Source organism: Myxocyprinus asiaticus, chromosome 1, assembly GCF_019703515.2.
Source record: "Myxocyprinus asiaticus isolate MX2 ecotype Aquarium Trade chromosome 1, UBuf_Myxa_2, whole genome shotgun sequence".
Taxonomy (NCBI): Eukaryota; Metazoa; Chordata; class Actinopteri; order Cypriniformes; family Catostomidae; genus Myxocyprinus; species Myxocyprinus asiaticus.
This window is the reverse complement of record NC_059344.1, coordinates 61,278,988-61,292,472: the sequence shown is the minus strand read 5'-3', so window position 1 is coordinate 61,292,472 and position 13,485 is coordinate 61,278,988.

Here is a 13,485-nt window from a genome sequence, read left to right as displayed (position 1 = left end):
GGTCATATTGAATCCTTTTACTGTGGTTTTATGGTGTTTTGTTGTTCTTTTTGGAGCTTGACTGACCAGAGTCACTATTCACTTTTGTTATAAGTCAAATAAACTATGTTAAGACATTTTAAAATGTCTACTTTGTTTTCTATGGAAGAAATAAGGTTTGAAACAACATGAGGGTGATTAAATGATGACACTTTTCATTTTTGTGTGAACCTTTCCTTTAAAGAACACATTATATAAACAACAAGCCCATCAAAAAAGCTTTTTAATGGGGTGTGAATGATTTAATGACCTCAAATCCCCTTTATAGAGGCAATGTGAGGAATTTTGTGCTCAATCTGTAGAGATGACTGTTTTCTCCACACATCTGTCCCATAAAGAGAAGACATCAATACTTCAAATGCTGCAAGGAAATGACAAGTCAGTGAAAAGTCTGCCAGGGTGATCAATAAAAGTGTTCAGCATTGTTGCAGAACACTTGACAGAAGTAGACGTATGGGGGACCTTCTTAGGTCAGGCCCTCAGGGGTCTGTTTCTTTCTTTGAAAATTGACTGACTGTGGGCTTCAGTAGGGGCTCTCTCTCACTGGGCTTTAACACAGTAATTTGCCACCTCATTACAGGCTGGATCCACACTGAACATGTATACTGTCTGGCACCGCAGGCCTGCCTCATCTTTTTCTCTCTCTATCTGGGTGATTGGCAGGGGGAGATGGGCAGCATGCATGACAATAGAGCCCAGGCTTATTCCTGCTGTTTCTGCAGTAAATACATTTAAAGCTGCTCTTGACTGACATGAGAAAGTTTAAGACAGATGTTTTGCAGCAGATTCCATGGCTTGGCCAAACCAGACCAAACCAGAGCAGGCACCAAACCAAACCAGAAACAGTGTACAGTACAGTGTGAAAGCTAAATAGGTCGGAAACCAATTGAGAAGAGGTACACTATTGTTTAACTGTTAACATAAAGATAATGAGATAAATAATAGGCTTGGTTCAGAATGGAATACTAGTGTACTGCTTGCTGCATGCTGCATATTGTATACTGTATCCTATACTTTTTAAAAATAGTAAGTGAAACAGTATGCATTATGGAATAATAGACGCTTTAAAATGTATAATGCCACACTGTCGTCCTCATAACATGACTTTACCACATTGAATGTTCAATTGTCATTTTGGAAATTAGTCATTTTGCTCTTGTAATCCAGGTTTGTGTAAAACATCTTAACTTTTGGCAGTCCAATCAAATAATGAGTCAAGAAAGTGATGATAAAACCACAGCTTATATTACTAAATTCAAGGATACCAACGCCCCCCCCCCCCCCCCCCCCCCCACACACACACACACCAACCCACCCACCCACACATTTTTTTTTTCCTTTCAAATCATGAAATACAATTTTTGCTTGAAAGTTTCAGGTGGTGGGTGCTTTGAAAACATAACCTAGTCTTTATATCAGTAGCTTTTGTAAATATGACTGCAGTCATATTGACAAACTAACCTCGAAGCTCGATCAAGCTGCTGCTTGCTCCTTGTTTTAACATGCAGGACAGGAAGGAGACTCTGTTGATATCACTGAGGGGGAACAAACTACCAGCATTTTTTTTTTGTTACAAAAACATCAGGTTTTTGTTAATTACTGCCTTTTGTTTGTGTAAAGCACTCTCAAACAGCTTCCGGAACGAAGAAGCTCTCAATCCAACTGGTATCTCTAAGGATCCATGTGTCAACATCCTAAAACTATGTACTGATGCACCCGTGAGGAACAAGTGCACTCAAAATTGAACGGCCCACTTCACACATGAACTGGTGGCCACTGTCATCAAAGAGCTCAGAAAACATTACACTATCAGCTGTCTGATCAGCTGCTAGATCACACGCTCATTCTTCTGCTTTCTTTCTCACTTCCTCCATCACTTTGTTTTGGTTCATTACTGTTCTTGTTCTTTGAGGTTTGAGAGACACCAAAACCCTTTTTAATAGTTCAAAAAATACTATACTATACTATACTGTCCTATCCAATATTATACTGTACAATTGTCCTATACTACTATAATACGGTCCTATACTATACTATACTATACTATACTATATACTATGTAATGCTGGGTTGTTTCTCCTGAAGTCCACAATCATCTCCACTGTTTTGAGAGTGTTCTGCTCCATATTGTTGTGGCTGCACCTGACAGCCAGCCATTTAACCTCCCTTCGAATGGCTTTATGCTTGATTTACAATGACATTTGTTCTGCTCGTGTTTCATGACTAAGGCCAAATGAAAGTCCATCGCAACATAACATATTGGGATCTTTTAGTCATGTAGTATGACCATTAAAGCATTTGTGCTTAAAGTGAATCTCAATATATTGGGAAAAAGAAAGCATTTCCAGTCTAATACGAACATTGTCATTGTCAGTGCCTGTGTGTATTAAAGCTTACAAACTACAAAAACCAGAGTCTTAGACTCTTTTCAGATTATGCACTCATAATCTAACACATTGTGAATGCATTAATAAGTTAACAACAACATATTCAACTAAAGACCTAAGAATGGTATGTACATTTATTGCTGGGGCTATACTTTTGTTTATTGTACTATTGAGCAAAGTATGGCCATTATAGTTTCAGTATGTTTCTTAAAAAAAGAAATGGGTTTAATCTAGGCTCATATCAGCAGATCTTTGGCTCTGGGAACACAAGTTTGCATGCATAATCATGTTTAACATAGATAAGTTCTGTAATTCAATTTAATGTCCAATTGTTTCAGCTCCCTTAAGACCTTTCTATTGCTTCAAAGAGTGCCTGGGAATGACGGCTCTCTAAAGGGCACATTGGTCTTTTCTTTTTGCCCCCGGCCAATGAGAAAGTTGAAAAAAAATGGCATTGGGTTGCAAGGTGGTCACATTTGAACTCCTTTGAAGAATGGAAGGTATAGGGCTACCTTTGAATGCAGATAAAAGGTTGGGGGAGCCAAGAGATATCTAGCGAGGTGCCAGAGTAGGGGGACACACTTGATTCTCTACTGGCAGCAGTGCATGAAAATGGGAAGCTATGTGAAGAATCCCTCACTTTGTTGTCTTCCTCTGTCTTCCTTTGGCGCAACGAGGTCTTTCTTTCTGTGGGCTGACACAGTCACTCTCCCACGCCATTGCCGGGTGTGAGGCATCTTGTAGGACAAGACTGATGACACAGGGAGGGGCGCCAGGGGTGAGGGGTTGGGAGGTGGGGCAGCACCGTGTCCATTCATTTCAGTGGCCTTGTTAATGCGATCTGCTGATCGATTAGTGGAACAAGAGGTGGAACACACTGACTCTGCTGGCCAAGGCCATTCAAGCAACCACCCACTCACTTTCTCTCTCACACACACCCTCACAAAGATACACTGATGTACACACACACCTCGCCCACATGAGGTCGACCCTCTCAAACCATGAAGACCGGCTCTAAAGCTGGACTCAGTTACCAGTGCAAATTTCCTGCTTAATAAAGATCAACTGGCTGATGAAAATGGGCGATTACAGCTCGAAGGGGCAGCAACTGTAGCTCACATTATACACAATGGAATGCTTGAGAGTGAATGACATTGTGAGACCACTGCATTTTGGGTGCATTACACAGAAAAAGGTGTGCATTTTATTTTTTCTGTAACTGAGTTGACCTATAGAATACAAAATAATTTCCAAGACAACCAACATTTTAGAAGGCCTAGTATGCAGGTGGCTTTGCCTGTTTTAATTACTAAACCTTAGGCAGCAGATATTAAACCCTTCGCTCTTTATGTGAGCAGATACTGACTTAAAATGCTTCAAGCAGAGGCATGTTTTGACATCTTTTTGCATGCCTGTGTTTTTAAACTTAAAGGTGAAATGTCACCAAATGGAAATCTTAAAAATCATTCATTCAAGTTTCCTAAACACTCCCCATGTCTTCAGTTGCTCAAAAAAACAGATAGCTCCACCCCAAACTCACACCATTGGTTGAGCCGATGTTACTTTGTCGGGCTGGTTGGGTCCTCAAATTATCAGAGCAATGTTTAAAAATGCCACAGAGCCACAGTGTTACACTTAGCAGGGAAATCAATGAACAAATAGCTTACTTACATTTGACTCTGCATATTAAGCTGGGATAGGATAAAGTATTTTATAATCAGAAATGGTCAAATTTCTGTATGCATTTACCAAAATGTGCAGTATACAACAAAGCACAATGCACTGGTACCATATCCCATGCAATGCCTTCCTTTTCCAGTGTAATTAAATAAATTACATCTTTATAGCATCTTTTTGATTCATTATTTGATCAGACCTAAAGTTAGAAAAGTTTTACACAAAACTGAATTGATAATACAAAATAACCATTTTTATTTCAAAAGTGATAACTAGATGGCACTCACAAGCAACGTGTTGAGGTTATTTGAGAACAATTTACAGTAGTTTACTACTGTTCAAAATGTTTGTCGCGTGAACACCCGAGCCAATGTGAGCAAGCTTCTTTCACAGCGCTCACGAACGTGCAACAGACATCAAGTTTTTAACTATTAAATTACTTAAATTTCACATTGTTTCAAACCAAAACATATTGTCTTCTTCTTCAGAAGAATTGGAATATGATGCATGAATCACATGGACTACTTTTATGATACACTTGGGTCCTTTTATGAGCTTTAAAATGAGGCAAAATTAACTGTATTTCTACTGAAAAGACAGACTGCATTATTCATTAAAACACCTCCTTTTGTATTCCGCATAAGACATAAAGTCATATGGGTTTGGAACAACATGAGGGGAGTAAATGATGACAGAATTTTATTTTTGGATGAACTATCCCTTTAAGTAGCAAGTTAATATTTCCATTCCGAACATAGAGCCCCAGTTTAAGTGTGTTCACAGGCCTAGCTGTTTAGCATTGCTCTGTGCTCGCTCATGTCTGAAACTATAACCCTGTGACATCAATCACAAGCCGCAACAACTGCAACATGATATAGTACAGCAGCATTGTAAATGGCCTCTCTCTGGTGTAGAGAGTAGTGACTACACCTCTGCCCCAGACCTGCACCCTTGTAAGAAGGAGAGAGAGCAAGAGGCTATGCTGGGAATGGAATGCTATCATGCTGCACACGTAACAGTATGCACTGTATACAACATGCTATGCAACGATAAACATTTAAAAATGAATTTTCAAAGTGTAGTATTGTCCCAAATGTAACACTTAATGTTGTTTTACTACACGGGAGCAATCACTGCTTAACAGCTGACGGAAGTGATGTTTCAAACGCATGCAATGTGTTGCTGCTAGCTTATTAGCCATCCTCAGCTCAACACTTGAATCTGAAATATCATCTATATTCACTTAGCGTGGGGTGATGGTAAAGCATTCAAATAACATTTGTAAGGTGCTGTCTTCAATGTAGTTTGGTTAGTTTTTATTAAGACTTGACAGTAAACGCCCACTGTTATGATTGGCTCTCTGCTCTTGACTTACCTGCTCTCTCTCTCCTTGCCATTTCATGGTCACCACTACTGGGCAGAGCTACAGAAGTGATAAGGTAAAGTAGGCGTTGATGTGTTGTTGTGGAGGCAGTCAGATGCAAATGCCTACCACAGTGTGACATCACAATGTGGAGGAAATTGTTACATTCAGGAAAAGACGCAAAACCAATGGTTTAGCAGAATGCTCCTTTTTTCTTAGAAGAAACTTCAATAACTCACAAAATATGGTACAACTGTGACAGTATCGTAACAAAAGATGTGCAGTGTTAAACCACAAATTGCAAACATAGATAATAATGATGTAGAACTGGTTAACAACCATAACATTTTTCCCCCTCCCACCGAGTCTAAGTATGAAATGTAGTTTCAAAGTCCTGGAAGTGTGCAGGACATGCCCTCGCCCTCACTGGACGAGGTGTCACAGGGGCCGCTGAAGGTTGCGGGCCCTGGTAGCGATCAGCTACCACTTCATGTCTGGCGACTGCATCAGGATCTGGATTCTGCGGCAGCAGCACAGGATCCATGACCATAGATCGGTTCAGGCTGTCCTCTGTAGCTGAAGGTGCGGGCACTCTTCGAAGGCAGCTTGCATGCCAGCGGAACCCATTAGCTAGCTCAAATGTGACTGGCCCTAGCTTCCGTTTGACCTGGAGGTGCTCGGACAGGAAAGAGCCCAGTTTATTGCTGTGGTGGGGCCGACAGGCTCTGACCCAGTCCTGTACTCTTATCTTGGTGGGCCAAGCATGATACTTGCGTCATACCTGGCTCTCATATCACGCTGGTGCTGATGAACTCGTGCACGGATCGAAGTGTTCACTGGGTGCTGACAAGGTGGGCACAGCCTTATCAATGGTAGTTCCTGTTCTCTGCCGAGCATGAGACTGGTGGGGGACACACATGTTGTGGCCTGTTGGGTGGCACGATAATGCAAGAGGATCTGGGAGAGAGCCGCCTTAAAAGGGAAACCTTGGGCAAGGTGTGCTCGTATGCCATTTTTCAGACTTTGATCAAATAAATTATTTAATTCCCTTGGCTGCCAGGGTAGGACGAAAACTCACTGGAAATGAACTGCAGTCTGTTGTCTGTGGTAATTACCTGTGGGACCCCCCCACCGGGAAACGAGCTGCTCCAGAACATCAATTATTGCAGAGGCTGTAACTGAGCCCATAGACACGACCTCAGGCCACTTTGAGTGGCGGTCATACACCATGACTAGAAACCCCTGATGGTGGAGAACAGAGGTGAGTTCCCCACAGATGTTCATCTAGAGATGCTCTCATGGCTTGGAGGGTCAATTGATGGGTTGCATGGGTGGCGGGGCTGGAGTTCCTGTTTTGCCATTAAGCAGACAAAGTGCACAGTCACGCACAAGAGCTTCTAGCTCTCTGTCAATCCCCAGCCACCAAACCAAGTCTCTGCATCTCTACTTCAGTTTGACCACCCCCACAATACCCTCATGTGCTATTAACAGAACTCGCCCCCTAAAGGACAGAGGAACGACTGCTCAGTGCACCCGCACAATGCATGACTCACTCCAGCCAGTTCTTTCTTAACTCGTGAGTAGGGTGCCAGTTCAGGGCTCACCTGAGCTAGCCAGCCTTCCCAAATGTAGGTGCTGTGGGTGATGACAAGTGGGTCTTCTGCAGACTCTCGCTGAAGCTCTTCCAGAGACACTGCAGTCTGTAGGGGCTCATAACAAGCTGCACAAGGTCGCACTCCATGTCTGACATCGGCTGTATGGCTGTGTCGGTTGAGTCCGCAACTGACCATGATGATAAGTTCGGCACCACATTGTCTTTTCCAGGGCTGAACTGCAGCTATTAGTTGTACTGATTCACCCTGTCAGCCCATCGGTGGAGCCAGAGTGGCTTGTGGCCAGTCCCTGCGGTGGACATGAGGGCAGTGAGCACCTGGTGGTCTGTTCTGAGTGTAAAGAATCGTCCATATAAGTACATGTGCCAGCACTCACATGCTCAAATGCATGCCAGCTCTTCCCTCTCTCCCACTGAGTATTTCTGCTCAGCAGGGTTCAAAGCCCGTGAAGCGAAAGCTATAGGCCTCTGTCAGAGATCAAAATGAGCTAGTGTTGGTGGTGACGTGAGAAGGTGCTTGAGCTGTTGAACAGCGCACTCGCACTCCACTGTCCTTACTCAGGGGGTGTCATGTTTGAGCAGCTGTCGTAGGGGGACAGTGATCACAGAATACTGAGGTAAGAACCTGAGATAGTAAGCAGTCATACTGAGGAAGGATATAAGATTTGAATAAATGGACATAGTGCTGCCCCACCTCCCAACCCCTCACCCCTGGCGCCCCTCCCTGTGTCATCAGTCTTGTCCTACAAGATGCCTCACACCTGGAAATGGCATGGGAGAGTGACTCTGTCAGCCCACAGAAAGAAAGACCTCATTGCGCCAATGGAAGACAGAGGAAGACAACAAAGTGAGGGATTCTTCACATAGAGGCTGGCACTGGGAGGTTTAGGATTACCTCTACATTGGACTGCAGCGGTGTGATGCCCAAGCTGGACACCTGAAGACCCACAAAGTCTATTGCTAGGGCTGCAAACACACATTTTTCTGCGTTCAGCATCAGATTGTTTCTGGACAGAGTTGTGAACCTGTCTCCGGCATTCATCATGGGTGGACACGTCCTTGCTGTGTACAACAGTATCATCTAAGTATACAGCCATGCCCGGGAGCTCTGCTATAACAGTGGCCATGATCTTCTGAAAGCAGCTAGGTACTGAACTCAGGCCAAATGGAATCCTCTTGAAACGGAACACCCTCATGTGAGTCACGAATGCAGTCAGGTTTCTGCTGTCTTTGTGCAGTGGTATCTGCATGTAACCTTGCTTAAGATCCAGCTTTGTAAACACTGAGGAGCCATGGAAAAGTGTTGTGAGCTCCTCAATTGTCGGCAGTGGGTATTTGTCCAGCACCACTGCCTTATTGGGTCCCCAAAGGTCGATGCACAAATGTATGCCACCTGACCTCTTTTGCACAATCACAAGATTTGAGACCCATGGGGAGGAATCAATGAGCTCAATGATGTCTGCTGTCAGCATCCCGAGTAGTTCAGCAGTGACCTTGTCACGCATGGCAAGAGGCACACTGTGTATTGGCTGAATGACGGGTGGCATATCAGGGTTAAGCAGGGGTTTGTGGGCGAAAGCAGAAAGGCAGCCTAAACCACCGAAGAGAGTGGGAAACTGTGTATGCCATGGAGAGTCCACCTGAAGGATAGCTGCTCCACTGTTGTCATGCAGCGAAAACCCCAGACTGATGAACAGAACTTAACCCAGGATATTGCACCGTACTGTGTGATGTAGAATGGGAACTTTACAAGACATTTCTGCCCATATTGTACTGACAGTTTAACTAATCCAGTCACTCCAATGCTGGCTTGGCCATAACCACAGAGCTTCAGAGGTGATGGGTGTAACTCAATGTCCGAGAAAAATGTATTGTAGGTGGCCATATTAAGCAATGGCACTTAAGCTCCTGTGTCAAGGAGCAGCGGAATGCAACAGTCTTTCAGCTATACACCAAATGTAGAGAATGTGACTGAGTGAGGACAGACTGTGTGGATTATAGCTGGTGAGGGCTGTGATGTGGTAAGTGAGCCTTAGCTGAGCTTTGACCTGTATCACCTTGCAAAGTGGTTGGGCTTAACACACTGCCTACACTTTCGTCCAATTGCTGGGCAGTCTGAGGACCTGTCGGCATGACGAGTGGACCTACAGTTCCCACACCTCCGTCTATGTTGACCTGACTGAGGCTGCGTTTTCTGGATGATTGCACCTGCAGGCTGGAGCCCCTCAACAGTGACTGCATTTGCAGGTACAGTGGTGACATCAGAGCTTGTTTTATCTGCATTATTCTCCGCTATTTTAGCTGCACACTATGTAGCTTCTTCAACTTGAAGCACCAGAGTGAGAGCCCTATCCAAAGTAAGTTTATCATCTTCAATAAGCAGTCTCTCTCTGACTCATGCGCTGTTAGTTTTTCTAATTAATTCGTCACGGAGAGCACCAAATTTGCATGGCTCAGCAAGGCTTCTTAAATCAGCAACAAACTGGCTGGCTGACTCACCCAACCACTGGCATCTTTGTCTGAAAGTTAAACATTTCAGCAGCATGCTATGAGTGTAAGTGTTAATGTCCCTTTAATCGTGCAACAGCGTCGGCGTATGTATTTGCAGTTCCCAGCATCTGAAAGATAGGAAAAGTGCACGTTTTCTCTCATTTGGGACATCATACAAGCCCACGGAAATGAGGTACGTCTGAAATTACACATACCAGTGCTCCCACGGCACGACAGGTTCACCAGTGTCAGGCAGAAATGGCTTGGGAGGAGGTAGAGATAAAGCCATCCTCGTCGCCAAATGTTATGTTCAGGGAAAGACGCAAAAACCAACGGTTTAGCTGAATGCTCCTTTTTACTTTGCAGAAACTGCAATAACTCACAAAATACGGTACAACTGCGGAGCATGCACACCAACATGACTTTACGACAGTATTGTAACAAAAGATGTGCACAGCGTTAAACCACAAATTGCAAACATAGATAATGATGTAGAACTGGTTAACAACCACAGCAGAAATAGAGAACAAGTCGTTGTGACAGCTTGGTTTCAACAAATGCTATTTTTGCAGTGAGGATGAAGTTTTGAGTTCTGGAACTTACATTATGTTTTTATAATACAATGACCTCTTATATGTCAAAAGATCAATGAAAATTGAATTCCTCATGTCCTGACACCTTTAAATAAATCATGAGAACTCCATTATGTCTCATCTAGAGCCAAATTCACAAGACATTCTTTAGAATAAAATTCTTGTTATATTCTTCAAATATTTTCAATTGATTTTCAAACTTAAGAAAAAATAATACTTTGCATTCCTGATAAGACTTCTTAAGAATATTCAAATTGTTTTCTTTCTTTTTTACACTTAAGAACATTCTTACAAATGTCTTATAATTTATCCTAAGAACCTTCTTATTTTTTATTTTTCTATTTTTTTTTTAAGATTTTCTTGAATATGGCCTCTGAGCTATGAAAGAGCAACCTCTGAGCAATTCAGTTTTCCTCTAGGTCTCAATGAATGCCAGTGAGAGAGGCTGCTGGCCTGGATGCTGTTTGTGAGTAAACATGTTTTGCGAATCAAGACTCCATTGGTCGAACAGATGTCAATGGTTTAGCCATCAGACTTGTTTGCATGCAACATTTCCACCAGCTTTTCAGGAGATAACCATGAGTAGAGCTCCCTTCAAAACACTACAAATTACACCCTGTGATGGAACATATTGACAACAAGAATGTGTGCATTCAGCCTGTAAAAACATACATCCACACAGCATACATAGGAAAACTGACTAAGCAATTGGCTAATTGCACTCTGCGTAAGACAACCTCTGAACTGTCCTCCCATTTAGCGCCTGTTATATTTGGTACTTTTTCCCTTGGTTTAATTGCATGTGAAGTTGCCAGGCACATTTCTAGATTGTGGTGAGTGGCCAAAAGAACTCGGCTGTTTGCAAATTGTCGAGTAGGTTCTCTGGTTTGGCAGAGTGCCAGCTCAAATGTGGCGTAGCATAGATCTAAGAAGCCAGCACTAAATCCACTTGCCTCTGGCCACATAAATACAATGTTTTCAGAGCACTGGCAGAGAATGTGCAAAAAACAATCAAGCCAGAGTTGTTAAGCTCACAAAATACTTTACAAATCCAATGCTGCCCAAACAAAAATGTTATTGCTCACATTGGAGACAGCTCAGTTAGGTTTCATTGAACTTTGTCTTAGACATACCTACTAAAATTGAGAAATATTTAAAGAAACAAACAAGCCACTTACAGTATATACAGTGAGAGTAGAGAGCTGTCAAATTAATGCAGATAGTAGATTAGTACACCAATGTGTCGTCTAAATATCAGTATTTGCCAATAAAAGCAATTAGCGGACATCTGCCTATTGTTTAAAAACAGAACATAATCAGGGCTGATTTTTTCCTGCAAAAGGTGGCGGAAAAACCCATTTAGAAAAAAAAACAAAATCAAGAACTTTCCAATTAAATATGAAACCTAACAAGAGGTAGAATACAGTTAATGTGAGCTAAGGACAATGTGAGTTAATTATGTGCTTTTTGTTTCAGTGTTTTGTTTATAACTGAAACTAGTTATAAACTAGTAATAAAGACATGTAGAGACATAGAGAATAAAGTTATTATTTTAATATCTTTTTCTAAGTTGGGTAATTAATTATCAGTGATTTGAAACAAGGTATATCGGTATCGGTGCACACATTTTGTATCGGTGCACCCCTAGTGGAATTTGTTGAGAAATGTTTGATCTGAAATCTCTAACTTCTGATCTAAATTGACAATCTGACATGCTGGAGACTAAAGCAAAAGTCGCAATTTACTCACCATTTATTCTCACTGCAGTCTAGGAGAAACGATTGAAATAGTAAAGCAGTGTATCCCAACCTTTTTTGCCTTAAGTACCCCTACAGCTCCATCAGTTATGCTCAAGTACCCCTTCATCGACACAAAATCAAAGATGTGACCCAAAAACTAAATATCATTTAATGTCATCAACCAGTAGAAAAACGCATGCAGGCAATGTGACAAATTATGAATTATATGGTATTGTGTTAAATACACTAAAGAAACATGCTTTTCATTTGTGCTTTTCATTTAACTCGAAATCATAATTTTAAGAGTAGTCTATAGACCATCTCAAGGAATATTAATCGGTTTTGGGAAGTGATGTCTTTGTTCCTTGAACATTTCCTGCTAGTTGTCAAACTCATTCAAAACAGCAACGGGGGGCACTTCATTCATTGTGACTTTAACACGATTAATGTTACTAACGTTAACACGATTGTAATAGAATGTCATTATGAAAATGTGGACTATGTTGTTCGATGGCTGGATGTTCCCTGGATGCCTGGAACTAATAGAAATTGAAGTGTTTACATCTCAGAAAAAGCAACCACAAATGGACATAGAACCACTACAATGAAGTGAGATGGCTGGATACGTGCAGTCCTAACAAACATAGCACCTATCTCTGGTAGGTGCCCAACATTTATTTAAACTGATTGTAAGTTCGAGAGCTAGAGCTCTAAAAGTGACTATAACTCGTATTATAATGAATGAAGATGTGCAAGCCATTTACTTTTACATTTAGTCATTTAGAGGATGCTTTTATCCAAAATGACTTACAAATGAGGAACATAAGCAATTTGTCATACAAAAGTCAACAATATCTGCAGTACTGGACTGCAGTAGCTGGAGCTGCAGAAAGAGACAAGAAAAGTATTTTTATAATTAAAAAATAAATCCTTACCTTGTTCGCAAATCACGCAGAAAGCTACATTGAATGGCTTTATTAATTATAATAGGAGCGATCCAATATTCCCTATGGAGGAAGAATCCTGCAAAAATAATAAATAAATGAATACAGAAATCGATCTCTCTGCTGAGGAAATAATAGTGAGCATTTAAACTACGATACAATTTCTTGGTGCTGAACTTCGCATAAACTATATTAAAAGATTGACCTTGGAATTTTAATAATAGATTACAGGATCATTCAAACGATGATCGCGATTAATTCCTGTTATTTTCATATGGATTTAGTTTAGTTTAGTTTATGATTTTTCTCACTTGTGCATTTGTGTCCCTCTTTACATTGCTGTTATGTTTAGCTACAGGCCTGTGAAGAGCCAAGATCCATTAAGAGAGATGAATACAGACCTCAAGCTTAAGGAAAACTGAATGGAAGAGGATACCGAAGGATCTTTCAATCCAATGGGGCCCTAGAGAACACAAGAGGCTTGTCCTCTCGTGTCATTTCTTCGAGCTTGAATCGAGCGAGTGATGTGCAGCGCCTAGATCCAACACCGTAAACCAAACTCTTTCACCCTGATTAACAATGTGTTCAACAAATCACAACATTATTAAGGGCTTATGTCTAAATTATCCCACTGAAAGATC